Here is an 18,085-nt window from a genome sequence, read left to right as displayed (position 1 = left end):
TCTTTAGGGGAAACTGCTGAGAAACGGTGAAGGGAAGTGGCTGGAAATTTTTTTTTTTTTTTTTTTTTACATAGCATCCAACCCAGGTACTTTACAACAACGAAAATGAATGAAAATGAACCCCTGCCCACAAAGGGTTTATAATCTCCATGGGTGCTCGAGCCAACGGGCAATAAAGGATTGGCAGTAGGCAAAGCTGGATTTGAAGCCCAGTCTCATTCCCCCTTCTCTCCCCTTTGGAACAGAAAGGGATAAATTGGAAAGGTTACCCTGGTGAGGGAAATGAGTGTTTAAATTAGGGAGGGCTGGTAGGGGTGAGGGAGCAGCTCTGGGCAGCAGTCCTGACTTCTGAAGGCGTAGGCAGCCCTTTTAGTGAGAAGGAGCTCATGGCGCACGGTGTCACGGCTGCTTCTCCTTGCGAGGACCGCGTCCTCCCCTAAAGACAGTCTCATTGATTTGATTGTCGTATCCAGCACCCCCCATCATCCCGGGTTTTGACACCTGACCTCCAAAATGATTCACTGGTAGACTGATGTGGGATGCTCTGGATATAGTTAGTGATTTGGAGCTGAATTGGGGACATTTCATTTTTCCTTCCCCTGTTCAGCTCTTTTGTCATTTGACTTTCTAAAAGATTGTTGAGTTTGGGGTTTTAACGCCTAGCTGGGCCAGAGGCCTCGTCCATATCATTGATCTTTCTTTACTTTTCTCATGGCCTCCTTCTTACCAGATACTCCCAGAAGAGGATTGTAGGTCATTCCGGGAGCCCTTTAGGGGGAAAACGCACAGCTTTTCCCCTCAAGCACCATCTCGTTGAGGATTGTTTCAAGGTGTTTGAAGAGCATGTAAGATGTTTGTTAGATGCATCTGTGGACTTCCTCTCCGATTCGGGGTCTCTGATCTCTAAAGTATATTTGGGGAAGGAAGGGGAGGGGGAGGCTTGCAGAAGGGGAGCAACAGTGACCCCCTTTGTAGAACTTTATTTTGCTCCACTCTTTTGAGTATTGTGTACTCCCATTACATGAGTCCTTGTTTACTGCGAAGAGAACAGATTTAGCTGCTTGCGTGCGCACGAGAAGCCCAGCTTCCTTTTAAGATGTGCAGAGAAGTTGCTTGAGCCTGCTCTAGGTGTTGGTTACCATCTCTTCTCAGATTGCTTTCTGGCATCTCTATGAGCCATAATAACTGGAACTGTGCAGCAAACCCAAAGACTTTAATAGTGTAACAACGTCGTAAGATTGACAGAATGGTAGTTCAAAGTAAGATATTGGGTATCTGGTTTTTTTTTGTTTTTTTTTTCAAATGAACCCATGGCCGCCTTTCCTTTACAAATGTGATGGTCCCTGGCTAGTTAGGAAAGTCCCGGCTGGGTCCGACCTGTGTGTGTTGGGTTTTGGCTGCATGGATTGTATTGGTTTCTGCTCACGAAGACTCCAGCCATTGCTTGGACCATCATGCCGTTTCCCAGAGCTCGTCTACCATATGCTGTCTGCTGGCACCGGAAACCCAGCTGAAGTTAGCTGTGCACGCAGATGGAAATCTGCTCTGAAACTTTCGGACGTTGAACCTCTCTACTCTATGGGAGTGTGTATGTATGTATGGTTAAAAAAAAAATAATAATTTTCTTTCCTTTTTTTTTGTAAAAGACACTGAAGTCTCCTGAAAAGAAAATAATTGCTACAGTGTGTTTTTGTTTTTAAATTAAAAAAAAAAAACAAAACCCAAAAAACTGCTTTTGTTTGAACAGTTTTGAATCTGGTTTCAAAATGGGAGCAGGGAATGGAGAGTTAGCCCAGTGAGGAGGGGTGAAATTTGAAAGTATGGCAAGAGAAGAAAAGTATGGGACCTTCCAGTGGTAGAAAGGCAGAAAGGATACCCCGTGCTATAGCAGCTCTGCTTGTACAATGAATCTTACGTACCTGGGTTTTGGATTATATGCGTGCACATTTTTAGCTATTTTTCCCACCAAAAGAAACAATTATTTGTGTGCACAGAATCTACTGCATGGTACTATTATTGCATTAAATTCCTAGTTAGCAGCAGCAATTAGCTCACCGAGCGTCAGTTCAGGGACCAAGTGTTCTCGTGCACGTAAACATGAATCTCCTTTAGTGAGGTCTGAGCTGTGCTGGTAACAAATGGCAGAGTGAGACAGATTGTGAAACTTCCATCAGATAATTAAGTCTGAATTGTATCGCCCAAGACATTCTGGCTATTGGCAGTTGCCAGCATCTGCGTAGCTTTGCCCTAAGGGTCAGCATACAAGCAGCATCCACCATACGGGACCCTGGGGGGCCTGTTGCAAAGCTTTTTCTTCCCCTGCCCATAGATGCAGAATGGGAGAAAAGCCTTAATAACCCAGATCCATTACCAGTGTTACTGAGGCTGCTGTGCTTTTATGGGGGGTACTACTGACTTCTGAGCTCCTTCCTAGATCCAGTGATTTAGTTCATGCTAAAATATTTACTGTGGCAAAGCTGTTGGTGATATGTGATAATAGATGTAAAAATGAAATCTTCTATAACCTGTAACGAGTTTTAATCCACACTAAACTGAAGAGTTAGAAATAAGCTAGAGGCACAATGCATGACCAAGAAAGAGGTCCAGGGCTGAAACCAAGTCCCCTTGCTGTTCCCAGACTAGCTAGCGGCTCGGTAGAGACAGCAGCCATAATCCCCAGGGTTGGTTTGGGTACTGTAGGCCTTGCCCCAGCATCCTGATGGATGATATCAGTCAATTTCATACTCTTGCGTTATTAACAGCAGGTACTGCTTGTGACTCCATCACTGCAAGTAGCAAGATTAACCTGTACTCGGCGTACTGCTGTTATCTGCTCTGCTCCAGAAATGGAATTTGGTACCACAGGTCCTGATTGGGGGTGGGGGGTTAGAAAAATGTTGAAGGCCTGGCTCTTTGAGCCAGGAGATAGGTCTATGGAGTGGTTGTGTTTCTATGATTTTAGAAATTCAATGTATTTTATTTTTTGGTTCTATACTTTAAGGCCTATGGCAGGAAAGCAGCGATTATCAAATATTATTTACTTAAATTTCTTAGTCGCCATTTCGAATTAAAGCCATGGGTGACCTACTTTGAAATCCTTGGCTCAGTGTGCTGCAGTGGTCAAAAAAACAAATAGAATATTAGAAATTATTAGGAAAGGAATGGGGAATAAAATGAAGAAATGTCATAGTACCTCAGGATCACTCCTTGGTGAGGTTGCACATGTGTGCAGTTCTGGTCGCCGCATCTCAAAAAACACATAGCTGCATTGGGCAAAATTACAGAGAAGGGAGACAAATGATAAAGGGGATGGAACAGCTCCCCTATGAGAAAAGGCTAAAGAGGTTAGGTTTGTTTTACTTGGGGAAAAAAGATGGCTGAGGGGGATATGATAGAGGTCTACAAAATCATGAGTGGAATAGAACAGGCAAATGTAAATCTATTTATTTAGTCTTTCCAAAAATACAAAGACTGAGGACACTCCGTTAGAAAGTAGCACATTCAAAAGAAATCTGAGAAAAATCGTTTCACTCAACGCACAATTAAGCTTTGGATTCATTGTTGGACGATAATGTTAAGGCAGTTATTGTAGCTGGGTTTAAAAAAGGTTTGGACAAGTTCCTGGAGGAGTTAAACCATAAAATGTTATTAACCAAGCAGATTTAAAGAATAGCCACTGCTTATCACTGCGTGATAGCAGCATGGGCACTCTTTACTGTTTGGGATCTTGCCAGGTACTTGTGTCCTGGATTGGCCACTATTGTGAGTTGATGGACCCTCACTCTGACCCAGTATGGTGATTTGTATGTTATGTTCTTACAAAATAATATTTAATTTCCTGCAGTTAGAATTGAGAGTTCCTGAAGCAATCCTGAAAGTTTTGCTGCTTGGAGTGGGTCTCATTTATATTAGGAATCCTTGGAAGCTTCCAGATCCCTGACCCTGTGGTCCAGGGGATGGCAATTTAAAAATAAGATAAAAGTTCCACCTCACATCAAAGTAATTTGGAAGATCAAAGGCTCTGGGACTGATACCAGGGTGGAATCAGGCTGTTGGCACTAATTTTTTAAAAAGAGTTACAGCAGCTTTTAAACTAGAACAAGAGGGAAAGCCAACCTAGAGATTCCAATAAAAGCAAAAGTATTCCATGTGCCTATAAGTAAAAAAAACCATCTGAGCTAAAGGATTCCAAGTTATACCTATCAACTGAAAAGCAGGTTGTTAATACAAACAAAACACACTTTGAAATGTTTGTATGCCAATCCCAGGAGAACTAGTGTATAGCAGTGAATGATGATAGACATAATTGGCATCTCAAGAGACCTGGTGGAAGGAGGATAACCATTGGGATGGTGCTATACTAGGGTACAAATGATATTGCAATGATAGGGAGGATCGATTTGGGCCGGGGTGTGCTTCATGTCCAGGAAAGCATAGAGTCCAAGAGGATAAAGATCATACAAGATACTAAATGCTCAGTAGAATCTTTATGGGTAGAAATCCCATATGTGTTGGGGAAGAGTATAGTGATAGGAGTATACCACCTAGTCAAAGTGATGAGATGAACAATGAAATGCTAAGAGAAATCAGGGAAGATAACCAATTTGGCAATGCAATAATAATGGGAGATTTCCAATATTAACTGGGTAAATGTAACACCAGGACATACTAGAGAAAAACTTTCTGGAATGAATAAAATGACTGCTTCGTGAAGCAATTGGTTCAGGGAACCAACAAAAGAGGGAGCTATTTTAGATCTAAAAAGGTACAGCTGTGAAGGTTAAGAGTGTACAACAGGCATGAACATTGTTTAAAAATACCATCTTAGAAACGCAGTCCAGATGTATTCCATGTATTAAGAAAGGTGGAAGAAAGGCCAAACAATTATCAGCATGGTTTAGCCAAAAGAATTCCTTCAAAAAATTAGAAGTATCCATCTGAAGAAAATAGGAAAAAGCTTAAGCATTGTCAAGTTAAATGTAAAACATTGAAAAGAGAGGCTAAGAGAGAATTTGAAATGGTTAGCGGTGGAGGCAAAAATTCATAATAAATAAAAAGTTTTTAAAATATATCCAAAGCAAGAAGCCTATGAGGGAGTCAATTGGACCATTAGATGATTGAGGGGTTAAAGGGACTCTTAGGGAAGATAAGGCCATAGTAGAAAAACTAAATGAATTCTTTGCTTCCGTGTTTACTAATGAGGATATTGGGGAGATATGGGTTCTGGAGACTGTTTTCGAGGGTGATGATTCAGATGACCTGAACTAAAGCACGGTGAACCTGGAAGATGTAATAAGCCAGACTGAGAAACTAAAGAGTGGCAAATTACCTGGATCAGATGGTATACATCCCAGGGTTCTGAAAGAACTCAAAAATTAAATTTCAAATCTATTAGTAAAAATTTGTAACCTATCATTAAAATCGTCCATTGTACCTGAAGAGTGGAGGCTGGCCAATGTAACCTCAATATTTAAAAAGGGCTCCAAGGTTGATCAGGGAAACTATAGACCAGTGAGCCTAACTTCAGGGCCAGGAAATATCATGGAAACTATTCTAAAGAACAAAATCACAGAACAATATAGAAAGACCTAATTTAATAAAACTCAGCCAGTATGGATTTACCCCAAGGGAAGACTTGCCTCACAAATCTGCTACATTTTTTTGACGGGGTTAATAAACATGTATAAAGGTTTACCGATTGATGTGGTGTATTTGCATTTTCAGAAGGCATTTGACAAGTCCCTTATGAGAGGCTTCTAAGAAAACTAAAAAGTCATGGGATAGGAGTTGATGTCCTTTTGTGGATTGCAAACTGGTTAAAAGACAGGAAACAGAGAGTAAGATGGTCGCTGCATCTCAAAAAATTAGTTTCACTGGAAAAAGTACATAGAAAGGCGACCAAAATCATAAAGGGAATGGAATGGCTCCCCTATGAGGAAAGGCTAAATAGGTTAGGGCTGTTCAGCCTGGAGAAGAGATGGCTGAAGGAGGATATGACAGAGGTCTATAAAATCATGAGAGGACTAGAATGGGTAAATGTGAATTGGTTATTTACTGTTTCAGATAATAGAAGAACCAGGGGACACTCCATGAAATTAGCTAGTAGCATATTTAAAACAAATCGGAGACCATTCTTTTTCACTCAACATACAATTAAGCTCTGGACTTCGGTGCTGGAGGATGTAGTTAGGGCAGTTAATGTAGATGGGTTTAAAAAAGGTTTGGATAAGTTCCTCTAGGAGAAGCCCAAAAACTGCTATAAAACAAGTTGACTTGGGGAATAGCCACTACTATTACTGGCATTAATAGCATGGGATCTACTTAGTGTTTTGGTACTTGCCAGGCACTTGTAACCTGGATTGGCCACTGTTGGAAACAGGATGCTGAATCAGTATGGTAAAATTTTAAAATTTCTAATATATAACTTGCATTATTTGTGATGCAGCAGGATAGGTCAATCTTGTTAGTTCAATTGGCATAATGTTGCTGCTGTACCATGGTTTTCATCATTGGTCAGCAATTATCCTGGTTCCAACCCAAATGCTGTTCTTTAAGAGAAACAAAACAAAAAAAAAACCCCCACCTCTTAAATGTGATTGTATTAAAGTGAGAATAAGAACATGTTTTGCCATTCTGGGTCAGACCAAAGGTCCATCAAGCCCAGTATCCTGTTTCCAACATTCGCCAATCCAAGTCACAAGTACTTGGCAGGAGATTCCTAAGTGCAATAGATTCCATGCTGCTCATCTCAGGGATAAGCAGTGGGTTTCCCCAAGTCCTTCTTAATATTCCTTTATGGACTTTTCTTCCAGGAACTTGTCCAAACCTTTTTCAAACCCAGCTATACTAACAGCTTTTACTACATTCTCCAGGAATGAATTCCAGAGTTTAGTGATGCGTTGAATTAAAAAAAAACCTATTTTCTCCTTTTTGTCTTAAATGTATCAGCTAGTAACTTTATTGCAAATGAATAGCAGGCCTCAATTTAGAGCCCTAAGTATCAGGTGCTTAAATTTAGTTGTAAAACTTACTGGATGACTTTAGCTGAGTTATTCAGTGGGATACAAATCTCACTGAATATACCAACTTAGGTTCAAAGTTAGCTGAGTAAGCTTACTCATGTAACTTTATACCTGTTTTCCTCCATGATCAGACTTACTCTGCTAAACATGGCGCTACCCAAGTAAGTTTAAGCCCAACCTCTGGAATGCCTATGCATTGCCTCCTTTTATTATTATTATTTTTTTAAATATGGGTAAGTTTTAGCAGGGTCATGACTTGCATGGCTAAAACGTATCTGCTTCAAGGAGCAGAAAATTAAAACCCTCAAGTTTGTCTGACTCAGTTCCAGATTTAGCTAGGAAAACCTGCTGAATATTGACCTCCTTAGGACCCTGTCTGAAATTAGGTGCCTAAGTTAGGTTTCTAAATTTAGGGATTCTGCTTTAGTTGAAGCTAGGCACACTGGATGTACCATTGGGTGTTTATCTGTCACTTACTGTGTGACTATAAATACTGGCTCGTAGGGGGCCATATTCGGCGGCTTTTCGCCATCTAGCATGTAAATTATCTGGCTAAATGCTAACATTTGAATATTTTGGGCATTTATCACAACTCATATCTATCATGTCATATATAACTCATTATCCATCTAAAATTTAACCACATAATGTAGGGGTGCCCTGGGGTGGAGTTAAATTATCTATCTAACTCTGGTTGGGCTGCAGCTGCACCATGGAATATCCAAAGCTAGCTGGATAGGTTGATCTGGCGAACTTTGCAAGCTGGCCCATGACTGAATAGTACCCCCTGAGTTTTATCCCCGATTTAATTGGATTAGTTCCGTTCAACATTAAGTAGGGATCCACAACCCTGCAGACAGTGAAATATGCAGATATTGTGGGCAGGGTTTTGGACTGTGTTTGTAAATTGTGATTTTTTTTTTTTTCTGTCCCATCTTTGTCTGGAATAGGAGGTGCCATGGGCTTGGATACTATGAAATCCTCAAAAATGTGTAGAAAGATTGCTGGGATTATTTATTTATTGCAGAAGTTCTCTGGAGTTTGAGGGCAGGAGTGCCTTTTCTGTGCTTCCCCACAGCTGTGGGACCTAAGTTCTCCCTTTAGATTGACGGAGAAGAGCGACTGAGGAATCTCATGTGGTACACGTGCTGGCAAGCTGCCCAGAGACCGTTAAACTTCTCCAAGGAGGGGAAAAAAGGTAAAATGAATCACAATAGCCAAACTTGGAGAAGCCTGAAAATTGTGGCAATTGTAACTTTTATATATTGTGGTCACAATTTCCAAGGGGCACTCTCAATGAAGCTAACACAAATGTCACAAGGAGTGACATTCCTGTGAGTGTTGCATTGCTGCCGTATAGGGGGGGGGGGGGGGGGGAATGCTGTGGGCCGAAGTGAAACTGTGTTCAGACAAAGTCTTGTCAATTGTTTGAGGGACCACAGAGATGCTGAAGGGCTTTTGCCAAAAGACTGGCTTGCCATGCGGTGAACGGTGTGTGTGGAGTGAAGTTCCAGAATCTGGCACTGCACCACTAGAGGGAGCCAATTTCTTGGAAAGGGCGGCCTGATTTTAAAGCAGCGTTGACTCAGCCTGTAGGAGGTCTGGTGTTTAACACCTCCGTTTCAAAAGTCTGGACCAGATGCTGAAGTTCTCAGCCAGATTCTATTACCTTTTGAATTACAGAGACTCTGACATCCAGCCTCAGCCTTATACAGGAACGGAATAATAGATTCTGGGTCTGGTTGGCCCATGACAAAATCACAAGGTTTCATCCAGGTCCTCATGCATCCCCCTTTTCCATTTGCTCCTCCCTTGTTTTCCCCCCATGGTTCCTCTCTCCCACTCTCATCATGTATTTCCAGGGTCAGGTGCTTGCGGAGGGGTGAAGAAACATGCTACATTGTTCAGCCATTTCATATCCAGGCAAATGGAATATGGCACATAAGACCACAGCTCCCATCTAGTCTGTCCATTTTCCCAATCTACTACAATATCAGAGAACCAACTACATCTGTGGCTTTACCTCTGCTTCCGGATCGCTTCCTGTCTGACCCATATTTCCTTGAATTCTGATAGTGCTTTTGCCCTTAGCATCTCCCTTGAGAGACTGTGTCGAGCATGCTTCGCCTTTCCCTTGAGGTCATGTTTCTTTACGTTACTATTGAATCTTCTTTCTTTCAAATTTTTCTCATAACCCTTTATTCTAGAACTTCTTCTCTGCCAAACATGCTTGCTGTGTATGCTTTATGCCTTGATGCTATTTGAATGTCTCTGTGCTCCCTCTCCTCCACGTAGATATGTCTTAGATCTCTCATCTCTTGCAGACTCTACAGTTTTTGCTAGCTCTTCATCGGATTGCCTCTACTATAAGTTTGTATCCTGTAGTTCTATACAAAAAAAAACCCCAGACATTTCAAATATAAATTATCACTGTTCTTTGGCCTAGCTTAAATCAGATATTCTCTCCCCACTTCCTGATGGTCTTGAGTCATGGCCCCTGGTTAGCACCCTGTCATGCAGCCTCTGAACTGCTCTATGATGAACACTTCTGCTATTAATGTCAGCTTGGTACCATCACGTTTCAGAATTGATTAATCCTAGAAAAATAGAAAATTTAAACTAAAAAAAAAAAGTAGGGTAACCTTCCTAAAAGGAAATAACTTAAAAGAACCAAACAGGCCTGAAACTAGCGGGGGTGAGCAGACTGCAACTGCACGGGGCAGCACACCCGGGGGGGGAGGGGAGGGGGGACAGCAGTGCAAAAAGTAAGGAAGGGGCCCAAGAAAGGAAGAAGAAGAAAGCAGAGGCTGATATAGTTGTTGGTGGGACCCCATCCCACTGGCAGTGAAGAAAACAGAGTCCCTTGATGCTGCCAGTGGACCCCATCCCGTCAGTGGTGAAAAAAAAAAAGGGCCTTGCATGACCAGACTAGGAGCCAGAAAATGAGGGAGCACGTTCTGCTGCCGCTTCTCCTGCACTGGCCCCAAGATGATAAAAAAAAATAAAAAAAAATTACAAGGCTAACACTTTCGCTATACTGATCATGCGATACATGAGATCAGATAGAGGAAGTGCTAAGAATACTGTGAGGCCAGCACAGGAGGAGCAACTGAACGGCTCATGTATTTTCATCAAGGAGGCACAAGCAACAGCAGCGACGGTGAAGTAAGACAGGCATTGGTGGGGTTGCTAGCAAAAAGAGGGAGCCTGCCTAGGTTTTGTGTATGTGTGTATGAGAGCAAAGGAACCTGCCTGGGGTGTGTGTGAGAGAGAGAATGGGAGCCTGCCTGAGGGATTGGGGGGGGGGGGGAGGGGGGGAGAGCATTGGGAGTCTGCTGGGGAAGTGGGGAAAAGTGAGTGAGAGCATTGGAACCTGCCGTGTGTGTGTGTGTGAGAGAGTTTACCTGGTTGTGTGTGTGAGAACATGGGAGTCTGCCAGGGAAGTGGGGAGAGGTGAGTGAGAGCATTGGAACCTGCCTAGGGGTGTGTGTGTGTGTGAGAGAGAGGTGGCCTGTCAGTAGCTGAAGTGAAGAGGAAGACCTAGGGCTACTGGAAAATCCCAGCCAAAGAAAGCTGAAGATGCACAGGGGTGTGTGTGGGTAAATATATATAGATAGATATAAGAAAGAGAGGAGAAAGTTTGTCCACCCCATTCCCACTAATCCATGACAATCTCAGGGTGACTGGAAATCAAAAGTTCCCATGTATGGAGAGTGATTTTTTTTTTTTTTAATCATCCTTATTAGTTTTAATTTTTGAATGTTATTTGTCTGCTGTTTTGAAATTTTATTGGAGTTTGGGAAATTTTTAAAAAATTGTATCTGAGTTTTTAATTCACTCTTCTATTTGTTTTTGAAAAAAAATTTTTTTAGTATGTTTTACTATTCTGATAATGTATTTATTATATTTCTTGATTTTATTGTTTGATGTTTGAGGAATGATGATGGTTCTGATTTTCTATTGTTGCACTGCATAGAGTATGGCTTGAGCTAGAAACTGTAACAGTTTTTGCCTGTATATTTTTATTTATACCTTATGATTTCTCTATTCTGTATTTGGTGAAAGTTTGTTTGCGTTCCACATGTGTGACTGAGGTTAGGTATTCTCCTAGTAGGAAATGTATTTGTGCTTTAGGGCCTGGTATAATATTTGCAGTGTTGCCTTTTCATAGGTAGGTTTTATACTGTTTTAGTACTGTCTTGGTATGGGAGGTTTATTATATTGAAATTGTAATTCAGTTTACTCATGGCATTATGAAAGTCAAGCTCACATCCAATGTGTTACAATAGACCTAATACTATATGGCCTCCTTTTTGCAGGAATTTCTGGTTGGCACCACAGCAATGCATGTAAATATAATGTAAGTGATATTTTTACCTCAGAATATTGTACATTGATCTTGTTTCATGTAAAATCTATTATAAATGCATAATTTTTAATTGTGTATGGAGAAGGCAGATGTGTGTATGCTTGTGTGTGCAAAGCTGTAAGGTTCACTTGGAGCACCTAATACTCTTATACAAGCCAGGTGTTGAAGGAGGTGTCAGTTTTCAACGTTTGTATTGCTGGAGGACGCTGGGCTTTTTTAGGTGAACCCAGGACAGAGACTGAATGGAGAGGAGAAGGAAGGGGGCAGCACAGCAATTGTTCACATAGGGCAGCAAAAAAAGCTAGTATCAGCCCTGGACCCAAGAAGCTACTGAGTTGTATAAACTGAGCAAATCAATTTATGGGCTATGTGTTACACTTTTGAGGGACTAAATTGATAAAACCAGTCTTCTGCAATTTTGCAACAGCCCCCAATGATAGCAAGGGTACCTAAAGGCCAGATTTTAAAAGGGTCACTCGCGCAACACCCGTTACGTGTAGAAGGGCCGGGCCCTGCAAAAGGGGTGGGCTGGGGGGCATGGTCTGGGTGGGGAGGGGTGGAGCGGGAGGTGGGCCAGGACTGGCGCTATAAGCTGCATCTAGCTGGAGCGGGGAGGTTACTTCTGCTCCGGAGAAGCAGTAAGTAACGAAACAAAAAAAAAATGTAAGGAGCTAGGAAGGGGTTAGGGGTTGGGGAGGAGAGGGGAAAGGGTAGGAAGGTTACGTGGGGTATAGGGAACTGGGGAAGCCCTACTTACGACGCCACGTATCGCCGCCCCCCCGCTCGGAGGAGGCCACCCGCTCGTACATGCGCACACAGACATTAAAATCTGGCGCGCATGTATGCGCGGGAAGTGTATTTTATAACATGCGCGCGCTAACGTGTGCCGGGAACCGCTCACCCATGGACGCACGCGGCTTTGAAAATCCGGCCTTAACAGCTCCTGGAACTAAATTTTATAGGAGTCCATCTGATGAGGTTACACTGAAGATGTGATGCTTGCAGCTCGACTTCCAACTCCATTGATCACCATTATGACCCCCATTCCCTACTAGATAGTATCATCATAGTAAATCACTACAGATAAAAACCAAAATGGCCATTTCAGTCTGCCTGGTAACCTTACCACAGCACTGTGTCCATAGTACCACTTTTATTTTCATCTCCTTGATCAAGCCCTGCAAATCCTTACGAGGCAGTGCACATCCTGACAAGCCTGTATAAATAACAAATATTTTTATTAGAAGATATCACTTCCCCCTTACCTCTACCAGAAGACCATTTTTTAAAGTCTCCTAGAGGTGCCCTCCCTCCCCCAACTAGATGGTGGACTGGATTGGACACTAGTAGAGGGACAGACAACTGCAATTCATTCATTCAGAGGAAAGAGGGGTGATTAGTGGAGTGACTCTGGATTTGTCCTCTGGCCAGTTCTATTCGTTACCTTTCGGGCGATGCCATATTGGGACGCGTTAAAAGGGTGCTCATGACTGAGCGCCCGCACCCTTAACGCGCGGTGAGAGGTGGCTGTCAGCCACTTAGGAAAACGACACTCAACTCAATTTTAGAGCGTCTGTTTTCCAAACCTGACAGGCACACTTTTTTTTTTGGGGTGGGGGGGGACGACGACATTTCTCTAATTTTTAATTCCTTTAACTTAATATCTCCAGAGCTGGTGTTAATTTTTGAGAGTAAAAATGTGCTCCTCTGGCACCCTTTTATTTTTTTTTTTTTTTTTTGGCATGGAGGGGGAATCATTAATAGCCTCATCAACATGCATTTGCATGTGATGAGGGCTATTACCTACGGGCACGATTGGGTGCGCGTTTTGGACGTGTTAACCCCTATTTTGCATCGGGGGCTATGGACGTGCATCCATTCGCAGATTAAACTGTGCGCTGCAGCCAGCGCACGGTACAGCATCGGCCTGTTTGTGCGCAATACTGCAGAGGAGGGGGTGTGCACTTACTTATTTTTTATTTGAAATGAAATAAAAAATGCTTATGGAACAGGAAAAAAAAAGAAAGGGGCCAGGGTAACTATTCCTGACACCATGCTCCCCCACTATTAAAAAACAAAAAAAAACCAAAACACTGTTGCAGCAAAAAAAATTTTTTTTTAAAGCCTCCACTCCACCCATGGTCTTTCTGTACCCTTTGCCTTCACCAACTCCGGAGCAGTAACATTTGGCAATCACTTTTGCCTCATATGGATTTCTTAAGACCCATAAATGCCTTAAGATGGGTCTGGAGAGGATGCAAGCAGAGCCCAGGAGGTAAAAGCGGGGCTTTAATTTTGAAGTAATTTCCTGGTAAAAAAAAAAAAAGGAACGAGAAGTGATTTAAGAAAGCTTCAAGAGTACATATGTGCTTGGTAGCTAAGATTCAATGTAAAAAAATACAAGAATACAGAATTATGCATTTGGGGGTGCAGAAATCCAAGGGAGCAATACACAGTGGGTCCAACAACACTGGCTAAGGATGGATGTGTTTAGAAGTCATTTGTGAATTTAGAGTTCTCCCACTAACATACGTCATGTGACTGTAGCAACTGTGAGATCATAAGAGGTATTTATTTTATTTAATAATATTTCTGTATCGCTTCACTGATTACAAAATTGTGATTTACAACATATTAAAAAATTCCAAAATAAAATACATAATAAAACATCAAATTAAAATAAACAATATTAAATATGCAAATCAAAATATAACATGCACATCAGATGCACAGATCGCACTTCTTCAATCCTACTCAGTAACAAAGCCCCATCAATTATTTATTATTGTATTCCTTCTCAATTATAGCCAGATCATATATTATGTGCAGAATCACAAGAAAAGCCAGTTGTTTTGGGAAACCGCCTGTGTTATAAGTGAGGGAGAGAAGATTTTGCAATCCTGAACAACTGAAAGCAATAGAGTAGTGCTGCTTTTGTGACAACTGAGACAGGGAAGCTTGGTATTGCTTTATTACTATAACTATTATCTTTGCACTAGCAGGCTGATGCAATACAGTGCTCTTAGCCTAGATTCACCACAATAACTCCCCATGTAATAGTGGGATTAGCACTTCCAAAACATGTCTAAACCAGCACATAGCTAATAGTGCTCATCACATGTAAATGCCATGTAGATAAGGATATTAGGTATTACTCCCGATGTAAATAATCACCGTGTGCCTGACGCACACCTTTTAACAAGCAAAACTTAACACCAGCCTGGAGCTGGTGTTAAGTCTTTGTGCACTCCAAGCCACCACCACAAAAGAGCCAAAAAGAGTTTGGAAAAAAAATCTTGACGGTGGTCAAGTTAGGAAAATGAACACTCCGTTTACAAGTGTCTGTTTTCCTAACCCATGGTTGTGCACAGGTTAGGAAAACGGACATTCGTTAATTGAGCATCTGTTTCCCTAACCAGCGCACAGCTACATCTCCTGGGCGTCCGATGCCATGGTTGCGCTAGGGATGCACAATAATAATTTTGTAATAATGTGTAATAATTTTGCTGAATTGCTTTCTTTCTGCTGGGCAGATAATAAAATGCTGCTATTCTGGAAGCTACTGTGTGTTGATTCAGAGTGTAAGTGAATGTATGGTCCTTTTGAGTTTGAGATCCTGCAGTGGAAATGGTAGTGGTAGTTTGGTTTGGGATTTGTGTTCAGGGCAGTGGATCTCATCCAGGGAGGATGTGCTTGGGGGGGATACCAGCGCTGTTTGTGTTTCAGAATAAAGAAGCACCCCAGGGAAGCGGCCTGGGGGTTCTGACTCTGTATTTTGCTTTACGCACACAGTGAACCTATAACAAACTGGGAGTGAGATAATGATGTGCACCAACCACAAGGGAGAACTCTGGGTGATCATGTCTGATAGCGAAACAATGTGATACGGTGGTGAGCAGAGGGATGCTAGGGTGCATGGGTGTGGCATTCGCAGTAGAAAAAAAAAAAGGTGATGATGGTCTCTGTCGAGGTCATTGGTGAGCGTACCTGGGAACTCTCCGGATTTGGCCCGGAGACTCTGGAATTCTAAAAGAATTACCGGGTTTCCAGGCCAATGCCGGAAATCTCCGGGTGCTGCAGCAAAACCAATCTGCTTTTACCCGGAAAGAAGAAAGGAACGTCATTGGTCTTGCGCGATTGAAAAAGGAGGAACTCGACCGTGATTTCTACCATCTCCGGACCTTTTTAACTCTTAACTTCGCTTCCTCGTGACACTACCTGCTCCTGCACAGCCTGTTTCCTGTATCCAGCCACTTGCCCGCCCCATCCTGTTTGCCTTGGCCAATCGACATTGCGATTTCTTGCCCAGGCAGCGTCCACCTCCGCAGCACAGGAGGAGAAGGAAGAGGCTGCCGCTGCTCCAAGAGCCCAAGTTAGAGTCTGCTGTTGTTAGTGTGTTTTGAAAGGAGGGGGAGAGAGAATGAATGAGCATGTCTGAGAGTGAGTGAGTGTGTATTTGTGTAGGAAGAAGAGATCTGAGAGTGTATGTAGGTGAGTAGGAGAGAGCTGAGTGCAAGTGAGCATGGGTGTGAAAGTGAGTGGGCATGTGTGTATGGAAGAGGGAGAGGCGTGAGTGAGTGTGTGTGTGTTGGTGGGAGAATGGCAGAAGTAAAGGTGTAAATGGACATGTGAGAGAATGAGCGGTGAAAGTAAGTGTGAACATGGAAGAGTGTTTATGAGAGCACATTTGTGAGCATCCGGTCCCACTGTGTAGTTGCCCCCCCCCCGGCTAATCCATGGTAATCTCAGGGTGAAGTCAAAAGTTCCAGGTATTTTGGTGAGATCTGGAGATTTGTGGTCTCTCCTGTTGGCTGTACCTCCTAAAGCCTGTAGACAGGGTGGAGACAGCTTACACCATCTGCATCAAAAACTGTATAAGATAAGACAATATGTACCCTAGAGGAAAGGAGAGATGGGGGAGATATAAGAGAGACATTCAAATGCTTTGAACAAGAAGCAAACTTTTTGAGAGGAAAGAACGGAACTCAAGAAAGCCTGAGATAAGCGCAGAGAAGTCCTAGTTGCAAAGAAACGAGGGAACCTGAAATCAGCTGGGTCTGTGTCATGATATTGCACCAAGAAGGAAACTAGGCCGACTCCGTGAGCTTTCATGGTGCTTAGTTGCTGTCACTTTCTTGCGATCCGTTTTGAGGCCGTGCCTGGTAAAAAGTGGAATTTCAACTGCCAATAAATAATAACAAATAGTTTCTGTGTAAAAATCGGAAAGTAAAAGAAAACAAAAAAGATAGCAAAAAAAAAAAGACATAGAAACCCCTAGAATTCAATCTCCGGTGCCTGCCGGGTGAGGAGTGTGGTGTACAGAAATCGCATGCAGCTCTTTCTTACTGTCTGCTTCTCAGCTTGTCTTTTTTTTTTTTTTTTAAGTTGGATGGCTGCCTGGGCCCTTCTGTTGTCTCTGTGCTTCTGTTTGTGCTGTGTCAGTCATGTGTCATGTTGTGCTTACTCACTGGCCTCCATGCCTGTTCCTCCCCACCGCCTTGTAACATTTTAGATCTCTTTGTCTCTCTTTCTCCAGCTTTTTTGTTGATCGTTGTGTCCAAGTTTTTTTTCCTCCATTCTTCTTTTCGTCTGCCCGGTTGTGTATCAGTCCACAGTCTCTCTCTGGTTGCCCTAGATTTTGCATTCCCTAAATATCTGCTTTCTCTTTGGGGTTCTTTTCTGGTTTGAGTTCTTTCTTTCCCTTGTTTACTTCCGTTGACTGTTCCACTTTTCCCCAGTTCTGCTTGTCTGGTTTTTTTTTTTTATAGTGTCTCCAACATCATCCATATTCTCCAGCTCTGGCTGATTTTGCTTTTCATTTTGTACTGATGCAACTAGTATTCAGAAGGGGAGGCATTCACATTCATATTTTTTATCTTTAAAAATAAATATATTTTTTGTGAGGTGGGAGGAGCGCTGCACTTTTTGGCTTCTAGCTCGATCAGAACCAGCCTCTGTTAGGCCTCTGCACCACGAGTCTTCAACTATCTGGGATTTTTCTCTATTTTTATAATCCACTGACCTCATCCATTGCTGTGACCACAACTCCCTTTGGAAGCTGGTAAATGAACAGCTGGAGTGTGTCCAGTGGCGGTCAAGACTGAGACTTCCTCCCTGCCCTCAGGGGCTTGCGTGCTTCCTCTGCAGCTTTTCCAGCTTCAGGTGGCCCAGGAGAGCAGAAGTCAGGTCTTGGGATAAAACCCGGATCTTCTGCATTGTGCCACTGCTCTGGACTCGGGTTTTTCTAAATTTTGCCTCACTGACAAAATATTTTTAGGTGTGAGCCTTTCTCTGTGGTTCAAATCTGACCTGTGGGTCTGCTTTTCCAGCTCTGTCTGCTGGTGAGCTTGTGTCTCTTCAGCTCTCTCTGTCTATCCATCTGCCTGTGCAGATCTCTCTGGGCATCTGCTGTTCTGCTGATTCAGATTCAGATAACTTTATTTACATGATTATTTTACGTGTTGCCCAAGTAATACATAGAATAATTAAAATAAGGGGCAGACAAGAGAGAAAAATTACAAAATAATAATAATAGTATAGTTACAGGTTATGGAATGTACAATATCAGAGGCCAGTCTCAGTATTTGGTGCTGGTCTGTATTGTCCCTGGACAGATTTAATTTTTGGCCTGCTGGCAGGATATTGCACAGTATGCTGCTGTAGTTGCTGTTTCTCCTGTTTTCCCCCCAGGATT

Source organism: Rhinatrema bivittatum, chromosome 4, assembly GCF_901001135.1.
Source record: "Rhinatrema bivittatum chromosome 4, aRhiBiv1.1, whole genome shotgun sequence".
NCBI lineage: Eukaryota > Metazoa > Chordata > Amphibia > Gymnophiona > Rhinatrematidae > Rhinatrema > Rhinatrema bivittatum.
This window is presented reverse-complemented; position numbering follows the sequence as displayed.